The sequence below is a fragment of the Lepisma saccharinum genome, chromosome 15, assembly GCF_977018435.1.
Source record: "Lepisma saccharinum chromosome 15, izLepSacc3.1, whole genome shotgun sequence".
NCBI classification, from domain to species: domain Eukaryota; kingdom Metazoa; phylum Arthropoda; class Insecta; order Zygentoma; family Lepismatidae; genus Lepisma; species Lepisma saccharinum.
Genome location: NC_139243.1, coordinates 52,806,757 through 52,821,277, shown reverse-complemented (window position 1 = coordinate 52,821,277; position 14,521 = coordinate 52,806,757). Strand labels below are relative to the sequence as shown.

Below are 14,521 nucleotides of genomic sequence, written 5' to 3'. Positions count from 1 at the left end.
TGCAATTAATGAAAGTAATGATGATGATGATGTCGGCAGGGCCCAAAACAACGGATAGCCTAGGGGCCTTAATTTTATAAATCAACTACTGAATAGTGCTCCAACTGTGCACCATGAGTAATGATCGGAACATGGAATATCTATAACACATCGTTTATAGATTTTTTCCAACTAATTGAGAATAATATCATAATAAATTAAACACATGTATCTTTCGTTATTCATTTTACCGTCCTAGTTCGATAATAGTTCAATTTAGATAATTAATCTTGACACACACTCGCCAATATATATATATATATATATATATATATATATATATATATAAGGTTCAATAATAGAAACGTAGTAGCACTAATAATAATAATGTCAATATATTAATACACGAACAGCATGAGATTCTACGATGGTATACAATTGACACCTCTCAGGGCACGGGAAAATATTAAGATCTGCAGCCAAAATAAACTCAGAACTTTCATTTAACATATAGCATCAGAATCTATTTATTACGACTATACAGTTCATAATAAAAATGTACATAAGGGTACAAAGGCAAAATAATGTCCACAAAATATATCAACTCAGTCAGAATAGACACACAGTGATGACAAAATAATGTAAAAACATGTAGACAATATCACGCCCCGAGACAGCGGTCTCGACAAGGGTTTAGGGTTCGTGACCCGACGACAAGAGATTAAACAAAGACGTCGGCGCAGAGACCCTCTATAAGCGCCTGGGCGAAAACGAGATGTGTACAAACTAGAGGCCCGTAGGGTGTATTGCACCCCACTCTAGTCCTCCACACGAACCTCGCCCCTACGAGCCCAAAGCATCTCGGGACCATGCACATGTCAAAATTCAACATTGAAATAATCACTCAAAATGGCAAATGAGCAACTACAAACTCCTCAGCGAGTGCCAGGGTACACGAGTTGTGTATAGCATGAGGACCGTAAGGTGTATTGCACCCTACACCGGTCCTCCGCACGAGCCTCACCCCAACTAACACCAAGGAGAAACTAAGCAAAGCACATTAGACATTTATGCACTTGAAATTACAAATGAAAAATTGATCAGAATCTGGGCCGACTGGCTCGTATTTATACTCTTTTCGTCGCCACAGACGACTAGTATCGGAGTGGAAATCATATATGCAAAAGCGTGAAAAAACATTAATACATTATAACAAAATGCACAAAAGACACATTAACAGCACAAAATTATAGAATGCATTTTCCAATCAAAACATTCTTTAAATAACTCAAAACTTTACTAGAAAACTATAAAAACTATTAATGTGACGTCAGCTACAAGATTAACATATACAAGGCAAGGTGGGACCGTATACTTCAACAGTCTGACGTCAATCAAAGATTTCGAAAGTAAATAAAATATAGAAATAAATCGAAATATGCAGCACTAATAGATTGTAAATTACACACAAACAATAACATAAATTATCACGTGCTTAAAACTGCGCACGAAATATGTCCTTTCATTTCTACCAAAACACATACACATGATTCCATGGTGAACTATGAACACGTCACAAGAACTTCTGACATTGAGTTAAGTGTTCGTGTTAAACACACACGAATATGGCACCAACACAACAGTTCGGCACAATTACAATGTGCAAGGGCAAGCTTCTCCCAACTAAAAAGAACACTGTTCATAAGTCTGTAGTGGGAAAATGAACTTGCTCTCGATCTCGGCACAACCACAAGGGGGTCCCAAGGACATATCTATCTTCCACCAAATTGTTATCGTATTGGTATTTCCACAAAATACTTTTAGTTCTCTGAGATAGGAACAGGATTAGACCACTTTAATGCCGTTTGCAGACGCGATACCATGCTCCTTATCACCCTGGACAAAGACAGCCTCTTTTTAATTGTAGTTATATATCCCAATCACAGACACGTACGTATATAGAACTATATTTCGGGATGGATCCGAGCCAAGTGTTTGACACGTGATAATAATGACAATAATAAAGTTCATAATTAACAAGTTGATGAGATATAATAAGCCAATTAAGTTTTATGTAAGAGTTTGTAAACCAAGTTACTACTTACATTTTTGGATTTATTTTTTAAATAGTCAGTGTTCCACTTTTTCTTTTCTTCGTTCTCCTTTCTCAACTCTGAGTTCAACAACATCCACTCGCCACAATTCACTCTTATGTACTGAACAAAGACGATCAATTCGTTTTCTCATTCCTTTCTTTTGTCTCTTTCGAATGCAAGTGATAGCCAAAACATTCCAAATTTTGGCGCCTCAGAAGTTCATAAGATGAAGTAACCGATACATCAACAGATGTCAACAATGGAAGCTAAAATAGCTTACATTCGTGTGCTATAGTATTCCCATGCTTCTGTCTCTATTCTTCTACAGTCATGGACACTTTTGGATTGTAACAACTCCATTGACTTTCAATAGGATCATTACAATCCAGAAGTGTCCGTGACTGTACCTAATCATAATATACCATGCATTTTCCTTAATTAACTGTGTATTTGGAAAATGAAATACTGAGATAGAGTAAAACGTCCATTTCAGAGCAGAATCCTGCGTAATTTTCCACAGAGCCCTCAAATAATTAATTAATGACATTTCCATCACGCAAATAATATTTTGTTACAAAATGAAATCGTGTTGAAAGTTATACATTGAGCCCCTTATAGGGGGGGCAACGGAGAACTGAGGGGTTGGAGCCCCCGCCTCCCCGTTTCGGCACCCCTGATAGCGGCTCTGGCTCTACCTCTAAGGGCTCTACACCAGTGATGTGCCGTAGACTATAAGTTTACATCTACATGCGTTGTCTACACGTAATCTACGCGTAGATTACATTGGTTTGTAGTTTACATAGACTACGTAGACAATCTAAAGTGCATTAAAATTAATTTTCAAGGGTTTCATGAAAGGAAAGTGAAATTTGAACTATACTGGTTCCTAACGAAATGAAAATAATCCTATTTACAACAAAATTTCTTCTCTTCTATTATCAACTATGGAAGAAGATAAATAGTATGCAAACAAACAACAACAGATGGCAGTCGTGAAGCAAGAGTGGTCTTTTCCCCATAAAACACTAGAATATTTCCTATATTAGGTTTCTTCCTAGGTGAGAAATTGTTCGAATTTGGAAGAAAGAGTATGAAAGTTCTCCTCAGACATCAGCAACTGATACGCAGTATAATTTTCTTTAAATTCCACAGCGCCCTTTGATAAGTTATCACCTTTCGCCATGTTGTTTACATAGATTACGTAATCTACGTGTATAAAATAGTCTACGTGTAGAATGTAGACTACCGTTGTTTACGCGTAGACGCACATCACTGCTCTACACACTGCACTGTAAAGGTGGTCGGTATTGTATGCCAACACCTTGTATATTCATGTTGAAGAGATACACTGTAAATTTGGAGATTACATAGCTGCGTTGTAAGGAGTGGACAATAAATCTTTGTTTTAAAAGTTGTTCAAAGACATATATGGAGGGGCTTTTTAGGAGGGATTTGCATTTACCACTTTTATTTTCTCCGAGTTCTTCATTACTTTTATTTTAAAATTTTGAATTTTTCAAAATCTCGGGGAAGAGCTGTAGTCCCATCAGCCCCCTCCCCCCCTACCCGTGTGCGCCAGTGCTTCTGCTGTATGTGTGGAATATGGGTGTGTTTTCAAAATCAGTTCTCTGTAATTTCTCAGATGATTCCGTGGATTCTATGCGTATTTCTCTGGCAACGCTGTTACCGAGCCCGCTCGGATCCAACGACCAACGGATCGTAGATTGTGTACCTCTATTTGGGTTTTTGTTGTGTCTTCCCTTTTCTTGTGATTGTTTTCCAAATATGTCAAACCAATGCATGGCATGTGGGAGAATGACGGAAGAACTCGGATGTTAAAAATTTCGAGAGATCCATCAAGGTAAGTATTGTACACAGGGATAAAGAAAAGGGCCCAAGTTCCTTTTGTTTTATTGCGATTTCATCATGCTACGAATGCAATTTTTACATGTTTCGATTTCGATGTACGTCTGTTAACACATACTGAGGAGTTTTAGCGATTACTTAAGGTTTTGTTCAATATATACTTTCGTGGTTAGGTTAGGCAGGTTAGGTTTGGTTCCCTTAGCATTAAAATAAAGTCCCGGTACTACTTTACTATACCGGAGACATCCGTCAATGATTTATTTCGCACTTTTTTTACATTGCTAACGTATTATTCTGCATTCCGGAACATTTATTTAGGTGAAATAATGAATAACGAAAATAATGCCCATTTCTTACATTTACGAGTACTTACTGTTCTTACCCGTTCATCGCGCGTTGTGCCACTGTTTTGTCGATTTGGAGTGTGCATGCAGTGTTGCAACCTTGTTCACCGAAAAATACCTAAATTTTTAAAAAAACACCACGAAATTTTTTCACGAAAACAGTTCAATTTTCGACATAAAGAGTAATTATTACACCATTGACGTTAGCCCAAAAATTCACGATAGCCCCACGAACCATCACGAGGACGAGGTATGCCTACTAGGTTAGGTTAGGCCTGTTGGGTTAGGTTCCATTAGCACTCCTTTCGTTCAATTTAGCATATACGGACAAAGGCACGTCATCTTATAGCGAAAAGACTGCTTGGGTTGAAACACTGACTACGGTGTTTACGTCATCAAACACATGGAACATTGTGCTCTCATGCAGAAAGCAAATGGCGGCAGCAGCAATAGCGTGTCGGAAAGATATTTTCGTAGAAAACCACATGCATTCGTATTAAAATGGATCAAAACTACATTACCGAACTTCAACAACGCTACAGAAAATGATTTGCGTAAGTACTTTCTCCTGTAAATTTGAAGAAATCCGTCTCCGGTATACTAAAGTGTTCCCAAACTCCCTCAATACATTCTACTAAGGTTCCGAGTCACTTCTACATTCATTCCCACGCTTCTACGATATTTACTGTCGCTTGTCGACTGAGAATGTCTTGTCCATGAGAAGTGCGTAAGGTAATTTTCAAGTTGTTTCTTTCAACATAAATAAGTCCAAACAGTGCTCATTACTTGAAGGAAGGTTCAAATTTCGTGTGACAATGATTTCCAAAATTCTACGATAATTAGTCTTTGTGCTAGGAGAAATCATAAAACAATCGGAACCGTTACCTCGACACTGATAACCAGGGAACGGATTTATGTAAATACATATTTTCATATGATGGTAAACTCAATGTCGTTTTGTATTACCTTTGCAAATTGTGGTATGTAAGCTTCAAAAATGCTATTTTTATTTTCCGGAACGACTTGAGATGACCGGACCCCTCTCCGATTTTCTTCATATTTGGCATACTCACTAATTGAGGCCTAATCACGAATCTGAAGTTAAAATTTGTCGGAAACGTCTAGAAATTGCAAAATAAGCTAAAATAAGGCGTTCGTTTTTGGAATGGAAACAGTCTATTTTCGCGAAATTTTTTGTTCCACAAGCAAATATATATATTCCTGATACTACCATGACACCAAATTTTAACTATGTTTGCCTAACCTAACCACGTGCCAATGGTTTGTGGGGCTATCGTCAATGGTTCGCAATTATTTGCAATTTCTAGATCCTGATACTACCACGACACGAAATTTTAACTATGTTTGCCTAACCTAACCACATGCCAATGGTTCACGGGGCTAGTGCCAATGATTCGCAATTTCTAAATGTTTCCGACAAATTTAACTTCAGATTCGTGATTAGGAGGCCTCAATTAGTGACTATGTCAAATATGAAGAAAATCAGAGAGGGGTCCGGTCATCTCAAGTCATACCTATTTTCCATATTTTTACATATATTAGCTTTTAGCACATATTTTAATTATTTTTACATCTAATTTCAAATATTTTACGACATACGAGGTTTGGCTAGAAAAAAACCGGACTGATGCTATGAAATCTTTTATTCGGCATTTTGTACAACAGGAACTTTATCTCCTTCAAAGTACTCCCCTGCACGATCTGTACACCGCTCCATACGAATTTTCCATTGCTGGAAGCAGTGTTGCCAGTCATTTTCGGAGATCATGCTCATTACATCCGTCGCTTTTCTTTGCACAGCTTCTACTGTCTCAAATCTGGTTCCTTTTAGGGCGGACTTCACTCTGGGGAATAAAAAGAAGTCACAGGGAGCAAGGTCCGGTGAATACGGCGGATGTTCTAACACTGGGATGCCATATTTAGCCAAAAATGTCTTCACTGACAGGGCCGTATGGACAGGAGCATTGTCTTGGTGCAGAATCCATGACTTCCGTTGCCACAAATCAGGTCGTCGTCTTCTTACTCGCTTACGAAGGGTGTTCAGCACATTAATGTAATGATGTTGGTTTACAGTTTGACCCTCGGGTACTCAATGAACGTTCACAATGCCTCGAATGTCGAAAAAGACAATCATCATGGCTTTGAATTTGGACTTGCTCATGCGAGCTTTCTTGTGACGTGGCGAACTCGGGGTCTTCCAATGCATTGATTGGCACTTTGTGGCAGGGTCGTTCGTGAAAGACCACGATTCATCACAGGTTATCACTCTCTCTAAGAATGTAGGGTCTGTTTCAATGTTCTTCAAAGTGTCCGTACAAATGTTCACTCGAGCTTCCTTCTGTTCCAATGTCAGGTTCCTTGGCACGAGTTTTGAACACACTTTACTCATGTTCAAATTCTCGTGTAAAATTTGTCGAACACTTTCTTTGTCTATTCCTGTGATTTCAGCAACTGCTCTAATGGTCAATCGACGATCTTTTCGAATCACATCACTCACTTTTTGAATGTTCGTTTCCGTTTTCGACGTGCATGGTCATCCTGAACATGGGTTGTCTTGGATCATTTCCTGTCCTTCTTTAAACCGTTTAAACCACTCAAACACTTGTGTGCGTGATTAACACTCATCCCCGTACACAGATTTTAACATGTTGTACGCTTCTGTTGCGGATTTCCCCAGTTTGTAAAGGAACTTCATATTGACACGCTGTTCCATTTTAATACTCAGCATTTTTCCGAAGGAGCACAGACGCACGTTCCGCTTTGTCCAAGTGCCACAGCGAAAGTGAGAGGCTTGCACCCAGGGCAATTAGTCATTCTGTAGGCAGGGTATGGTAGTATAGAATCATGCATTGCTCAACCTTCGAGCATTCATTGTTTGCCAAAGCAACATCAATCCGGTTTTTTTCTAGCCAAACCTCGTATAATTCCATATTCATCCTATTACTACATTTTCCCTTCTGTGTTAAATACTAAGGTTTACCATTCATCTGTTATTCTAACGTTTTTGTCAACAATAGAGAATGCAAGATCAAGCTTTCACAGTGAAATTCTTTCCATATTTCAAGTATACTCCCATTACTTCATGGGAAACTAAATGCAGTTTCAGTCAATATAAATCTTGTTTAGGAGAAACATTTTTCAACACTTCAAAAGAAAGTTTGTTCTTTGCTTTGTTACAAGAAAATAATGCACATTTTGTGTTTTGAATTTTGCATTAAAATTAATGCCATGTAAGCCTAATGCATTTTATTGAGCCATGGGAGACACCTGTAAAAATTGCCTGTAAGTCCATATTTTGCTTAAAATAAATTAATATATATTTACATATCATAACATATAAATCCGTTCTCTGCTGATAATTTTCTTAGTAATGGTTTGTTCATCAAGGACTCCTTTCGATGCTACAAGCCATAAAAAAAACTAGTATTCGAGCAAGACAGACTGCCTACCTTCGTTCAGGACTCTGGGATGAGCTCTAGCTACTATGTGTGCAACCATAACAGATTAACGATTGCCACTGACATCTATTTTTTTCTGTTGGAAAGCAAAGCCAATTCATTTCGCTGCTCACTATCTGTGTATCTAATCAAAGCAATGGCCAACTTACTGAGTATGAATACTTACAGACAAGATGTAAGAAACCTTATGGTCATTCCATGATTTTGTGACACTTGCATTGATTTTTCATGTTAATGAAACCCTATCATGTTATGTACCATTGTAAAGCTTCAATTCAATATGGTAACAGTGTTCCATTCAAAATTTCGACATGATGTTGAATGCGGTTGAAATAAGCCCATCACAGAAGTTTCTGATTTTTACGGTAGTTTCGATGAAAAATAATGATGATAATAATTAAAATTTATTACTGGCTAAGTAATATGATATATATAAAGTGTGTAAATGCCTTAATGGAAGAAATCTTCTGCTGGTTTGAGGATCCTGAATGTGCTTTGTATCGATGTTACATTACAGGTTTTTTAGAAAAAAGTATGAAGGAAGGAGCAAAACTCTTTCACTGAAGTTAGAGCTTAAATGTAACCAATAAGTGACCTCATAAACTATATTTGGAAACATTTTTCGGAAGCACAACAAAAGCTGTGATTAACGTAACACATCTATTAACATAACCTAAGTAGATATGCCCTACAACATTGTTATATTAGACACATTTGCTGGCACTATGTTTTTAAAAATGTGTCTAACTGCTGTCATAAGTATGTAGTAAACACAACATTAAGATGTAGTTCGCAGTTGCTACCAAAACATTAGAAGATTTCTTTTAAAATATCCCACATCTTAGTGCCATTCAACAAGCCTGCTGGGCCTCCTCGATGGCGCAGTGGTAACGTCGTCGCCCTGTAATCACGAGGTTGCGGGTTCGATATATATGCACGGAGGCACATAAAGGTTTCGGATCCCACTTTAAACTGTAGGTCCAGTCCAGATTAGCCTTACTGTGCATAAAGTGGACTTAAAACATTAAATTAATCAATAATTAAACAAGCCTGCTGTGTAAAGGCAGTGAGACATATGAAGGTATCCTTGTATCGGAACGGAGGGGACCAAATACCAATCAGTGGAATCATATCACTTGTCACAGAACAGTTCAAAGTGGACAATGCCAGTAGTAAAGGTTCTATTGCCAGGAATCTGATACATTATGTCCCGGTGACTATTGTGATGTGTTACATGATGATAAGAAGTCTCCCATGGTGGTGGTGACCATTGATAGAGTCCAGAATGAAATGAAACTCTCTGTTATGAGTAGAGCTGGCTCATACTTTAAGCAACCTCTGACAAGGGACCAGATTTTTTATGAGGAGGCTGATCTTGTGAAAAACAGAATGTCTTCCAGTCATTGTCAATAGCAGAGAACATTTTCATTTAGTGAGGAGATTTGTAACCAGTTGATGTGTGATATAAGTTTGCTCAAATTTGTAATGTAAAGAATATCACATTGTATCATCCCTATATGTGTTACGTTAGTCACATCATTTCATTCTAGTGTTTTGGACTTTTAACCACTGTTATTTTTTTAAAAAATGATTAACCTACGTTTCGGAGGCTGAATCTGCCTCCGTCTTCAGGGTAGTGTGTAGTCTGTTATGTCACATAAATGGTTGCCTAGGAGGATTATTCTTGGTGTCTTAGGCTCCAACGTGTCTGTAGTCACAAGGACCTCTATATACAAAAAATTGCCAGGTAAAATTATTAGTGGCCCGGGTTCCACTTTGTCAGATGACCATGTCTACAGATGCAGTGGAGCCTAGGCCACCAAGAATAATCCTCCTAGGCAACCATTTATGTGACATAACAGACTACACGCTACCCCGAAGACGGAGGCAGATTCAGCCTCCGAAACATAGGTAATTTTTTTTTAAAAAAAAAATAACAGTGGTTAAAAGTCCAAAACACTAGAATGAATAAATCACCACTGATTAGCTACAAAGAAGTCACATCATTTGTATGTGTGCTTAAATTTATTACAAATATTTGCTGCATTTGTAGAATCTGACATTTTGTTATTTTGCTCTTCAGTTGTTCAGTACACTGCAGAAAAATATGCATTAGATTTGTGAAACATTTTATAAACGAAACGGGTGGTTCGAATCAATAAATTGTTTACCAGGCATGGATGTTTAGTAATTAATATGACGTCAAAAAAAAATACCTGAAAGACACCTTACATGTGTACATGAACTAATATGGGGAGGTCGTACCCAGCTCTGAATGGTCCAGATCCGGCCGAAAATCATAGACGATTAGGTTCTATGGTGTTCGGTCTTGAGTTTCAAGCCAGCTGTAATTATAATGTTGTTGTACATAAGAAAATCAGCACACGTGAAATGTTGGAAGGAAATATTTAATAGAACTCTTTCATACTTACAATGCCTCACAGCACATGACTGCTCACCTTCATCACTTGTGCTGTTGACAAGTGAATCACTTACCCATAGTGCACTGGGTCAAGACAGCAGATTAACGCAGGCTGCTGATGGCGAGCGTTGCACACAAAACAATGAACTAAACTATCAAGCACAGCACATAAAATGAAACTTTAAGCACAGTGTCCAAACTTGTTCAAGTGAGGAGAAAATCTCTTCCCCTCCGATACGTAAAAATGCTGATGAGAGAGTGTTCTCTTGAAGTGTCTTGTGGCTCTAAGCTATGCATGGAAAACTGTTTTTGAAGTGTCTTGTAAGTCCTCGTGATGTACTGCAAACTGTTGGAGCAAAGTTTTTCTCTCCCGGACGGTTGGAGCGATGTATCCGAACTGTTTCTGATGTATCTTGGTTTCACCCTTGATTCTCCGGCTACGCTGCCACCGGAGTGGAATTCCTTTTTCGTTATTGGTCAGTCTACTATAGCTCCACCCCAGTGGCGGCTCGTGACTTTTCAAAGATGTGTGCTACAACTGATGCTGTTTTTCTTGTACTTATAATAACTCCTACCCCCCCCCACCCCACCCCTACCCACACATACGTGCCGGCTCTGTTGCCACGAACGTTAAGTGGTCGACTTTCGATCTCGCCATCGAAGTTCCGGTTTGGAGTCTTGGCCCGGGTATGGGTATTCTTTGTGAATGCCCCTTCATTAATTTCATTATTACAAAGAATACCCATACCCGGGCTGAGACTCCAACCCAGAACTTATATGGCGAGATCGAGTGCCTTTAAATACAGTGCTGTTGTCAAGATGTTCTTTAACAGCATTGTCTAAACTGCTGACAAAATCAAGGAGCACTGAAAATACCCCAGGGTTTGCGGAGGAATCTGTTTCATCCTGGCCGGCCACGCAGGGCCAACGCAAAACCTCCACAGAACTTGATGCTGTCTATGATTTTTGACAAGATTTTTTTTCAACTTGCTCATTATGCAATTCTAGATAAGCGTGGCTTAACTGCGTTGCTATGTTGACAGTTCCAAGAGAGACAACATTTAACTCATTATTCATGTGCTTTTTGCTTTCACTATGCTTTTCATATATTCACATAAATGTCCTAGATCCTTTACCCCTCCTTTAGACCACGAATCATTACTTCCAAAATGTATGCAAGGAAAACAGAATAATGCTTTCGAATTTGACACCCACAAAGCCATGGTTCACTATCGTACAGTTTTCTATTAAATCGCCTTTTATACGTAGCGTTCTTGCCTCCCTTTGCATTTTGCGATAGATCTAAATCTGGCAACGGCCGTCCTAGCACTTTTATTTCCAACTTTTCTTCAAGCGTTCTTGAAGAGAAAGGTCGCTGCAACAAAGAATCCACCGCATTCATCGTACTCTACCACACACTCACTTTCACTTCTAACAACAACAAAAAGCTAATCCTTCACAACAATGACCACCACTTCACGTGCCACGCGATTTGAACACAATGAACCGTGCTGAAAATTTTCGAGTCTGGAAGCCGGGGAGAAATGACTGTGTTCTGTAAGTTTGTTTCTTGACTATTGAAGTGCTACATAAACACAATGAAATATATTTCTAGCATTTAAAAACAGGTAATTTAGATAAAATATAAAATTAAAATTTACTAAACATAAATTACATAGGAGAATCCACTTTCGGAAGCAAAAAAGGTACGGACTATAGTTTCAGAGTTGCAATCTTTACAACTTACCACCGAATTAGATAAAAGGCTAAGGGGTAGTGTCAATTTGCGTTCCAACTTTTTGCAGGTGCTGCTAATGTATACGGCATGTTACAAACATTACATAAGTCTACACTGATAATGTACAGAACGTTTGAAAATGACATTAAAAAACGTTGTTCTGACAGAGGCAATAGGTTGTCGTAGACTTTCTTCTTATCCTGAGATGGCACACTTACCGTGCTGTAGCACGCTAGCAGACAATTTTTCTCGAGCCGAGACCCTATCCCCCGTACGAATCAAGGAGTGGGGGTGTACAGAATGCATGCGCGGAGTGATGAAAAAGGAGCGAAAACGTGCTGTTGAGATTTTAGCACGATACGCTATTCCATATAGCCCAACAGCGTGAGGGAAATACGTGGTGCCGCTGGTAAATGTTGAGGCTCTTAACATGAGAAGTTTCATGTCACTTTGGGGCTTCATTAAACTTCTTGCATCTGTGAGATTTGCTTTTTTCTTCTTTTCATTTTAACAAATTTAGCAACGTGCTATAGCACGGTAGCACGTATTAAGCAGCCGCCACTGCTCCACCCCCACGTGACTTAAAGTTTGCACTGAGGAGTGATAATCACGCAGCATAGAAACACAATAACTCCTTGTTTGCGGGGTTGATTTGGAGGGCGAAAAGTATCTCGCTCTAATTGATTTTAGCTGCTCATAACTTTGGTACAAGTAACTCACTTCGGACAATTCGTTCAAGTTATGCGTTCTGTGGCGAAGATATATTTTTGGGCAGGGTTGTAGTTCAAATTTTCATATCTGTCACATTGACAGGGAAATGTTCAAACTAGAGACTGACTGGCACGCTCGCGGGACTTACATGACGTTTGCTCCAGTCTTCTATGTGCCGAGCTGTTGTTTTGGTTACGTCTGGGGCAACCGCATACCCTCATGAAGACAGAGAGAGTCATTGTTTTTACCAGTCTGTAAGGAGGGCTCTCAATGCCTGGGAGATGTTCGGCCTTCAGGAAACAGAGGATTCGTTGTCCGCAAAGTTCACGTTAAAGGTTAGAGTCGTGTCCTAGCAGGGATTGTTTGGATAACTTTAAATTAAACTTCTGGAACTTTGTGGTTAATGGTCTTCTTTGCTCTCCGTCTGAATTCTTAACCTTCCACCCACTCCAGAGTATGAAGTTTTATGTTGACGGGTCCAAATGAATAATGAAGGGATATTGGAGTTTATAGTGGTAACACACTGGCATCCTTCTCTCAACGTAGTTTTCGTTGATGAAATGGATCGTTGGGTCTGTGGGAAGAATGCTGGCTTGTTACAGACATTTGTGTCGTTTTTCAGGTAGCAAAAAAAAATCTGGGAAAACCGAGCTGGAAATGTAAATCGGTCATAATGTTTTTCATAATACTTTAGAGCATAGAAATACAGATAAGTTCAAAGGTCTAAAAATATTAATTTATTCAATTTGCTGGTTTTTTTTGCCATAATAAAACTTATTTTGTTTAAGTAAAACCATTTTTTGCAGCAACGGGAAAACGCATGTTTTTGGCCATTTTTGGCACACTTTTATTGGCTTTCAAAAAAAATATTCATGGCGCCTCCAATGTTGCATGCTGAAAAAAAAAATATATATATATATATATATATATGTAGGGGATGGACAAAAATATGGAAACACCTGCAGAAATGCACATTACCTTTATTAATATCGAGTAGGACCACCTTTGGCACGCAGAACGGCCTGCAGTCGAATGGACAAATACAGGTCTCGTATGGTTGTCAAAGGACTGTACCATTCTTCCTCCAAAGCAGCTGCAAGTTGTTGTAGAGACGATGGTGGTGGGTAGCGGGCTCGTACCTTGGTCTCCAAAACCGACCACAGGGGCTCAATAATATTGAGGTCTGGCGATTGTGGAGGCCATGGCAGATGTGACACTTCATATTCATGCTCATCAAACCAGCCCTGGACGATGTGAGCTGTATGAACAGGGGCTCTGTCATCTTGAAACACGGCATCACCATCTGGGAACAAAGTTTGCACCATGGGATGCAGCTGGTCACTCAAAATGGTTACGTAGTCCCTGGTAGTGACATGTCCATGCAGGGTGATGATGGGCCCGGCAGAATACCAGGAGATGGCTGCCCAAATCATCACTGAACCACCGCCATGCTTCACTCTCGGTAACAGACAGTCTGTATCATACGCTTGTGCTGGCGTTCTCCACACGTACAGTCGGCCAGCAGTTGGAAACAATGTAAAGGATGACTCATCCAACCAGATTACAGTTTTTATGGGTGTTGCATCACTGTCTCCGTCTAGCAGCATGGTCAACAGTCACGAGTGGTTTGGGAATTGCAGATCTGCTATGAATATCCTGCTTGTGGAGTTCTCTTCTGACTGTTTTGTCGCTAACAGGGTTTGTAAGCACTGTATTCAGCTCAGCAGTACTTTTGGAGCCGTGGTGATCTTCTGCGTGGTCACAATCCTACCCAATGTGCTTCGCTGATGCGGTTTCTCCGGAAGTCTTGTAAGCAGTCATGATCTTCGAGACTGTGCCTCTTGATACACCAAACATTTCCGCTACTTTCAACACGGAAGCTCCCA

The 14,521-nt window shown here is 39.3% G+C and overlaps 1 protein-coding gene across 3 annotated transcripts in view; it reads left to right on the top strand.

The window, feature by feature from the left end:
- The first annotated feature begins 3,787 nt into the window (after window positions 1-3,787).
- Window positions 3,788-14,521, top strand: part of LOC145999704 (uncharacterized) — a 114,745-nt gene continuing 104,011 nt past the window's right edge. For all 3 annotated transcript variants that reach the window (XM_083136966.1, XM_083136965.1, XM_083136967.1), the window contains exon 1: window positions 3,788-3,936. The gene's annotated coding sequence lies outside the window, so the exon portion shown is untranslated. The remainder of the gene's footprint in view (window positions 3,937-14,521) is intronic.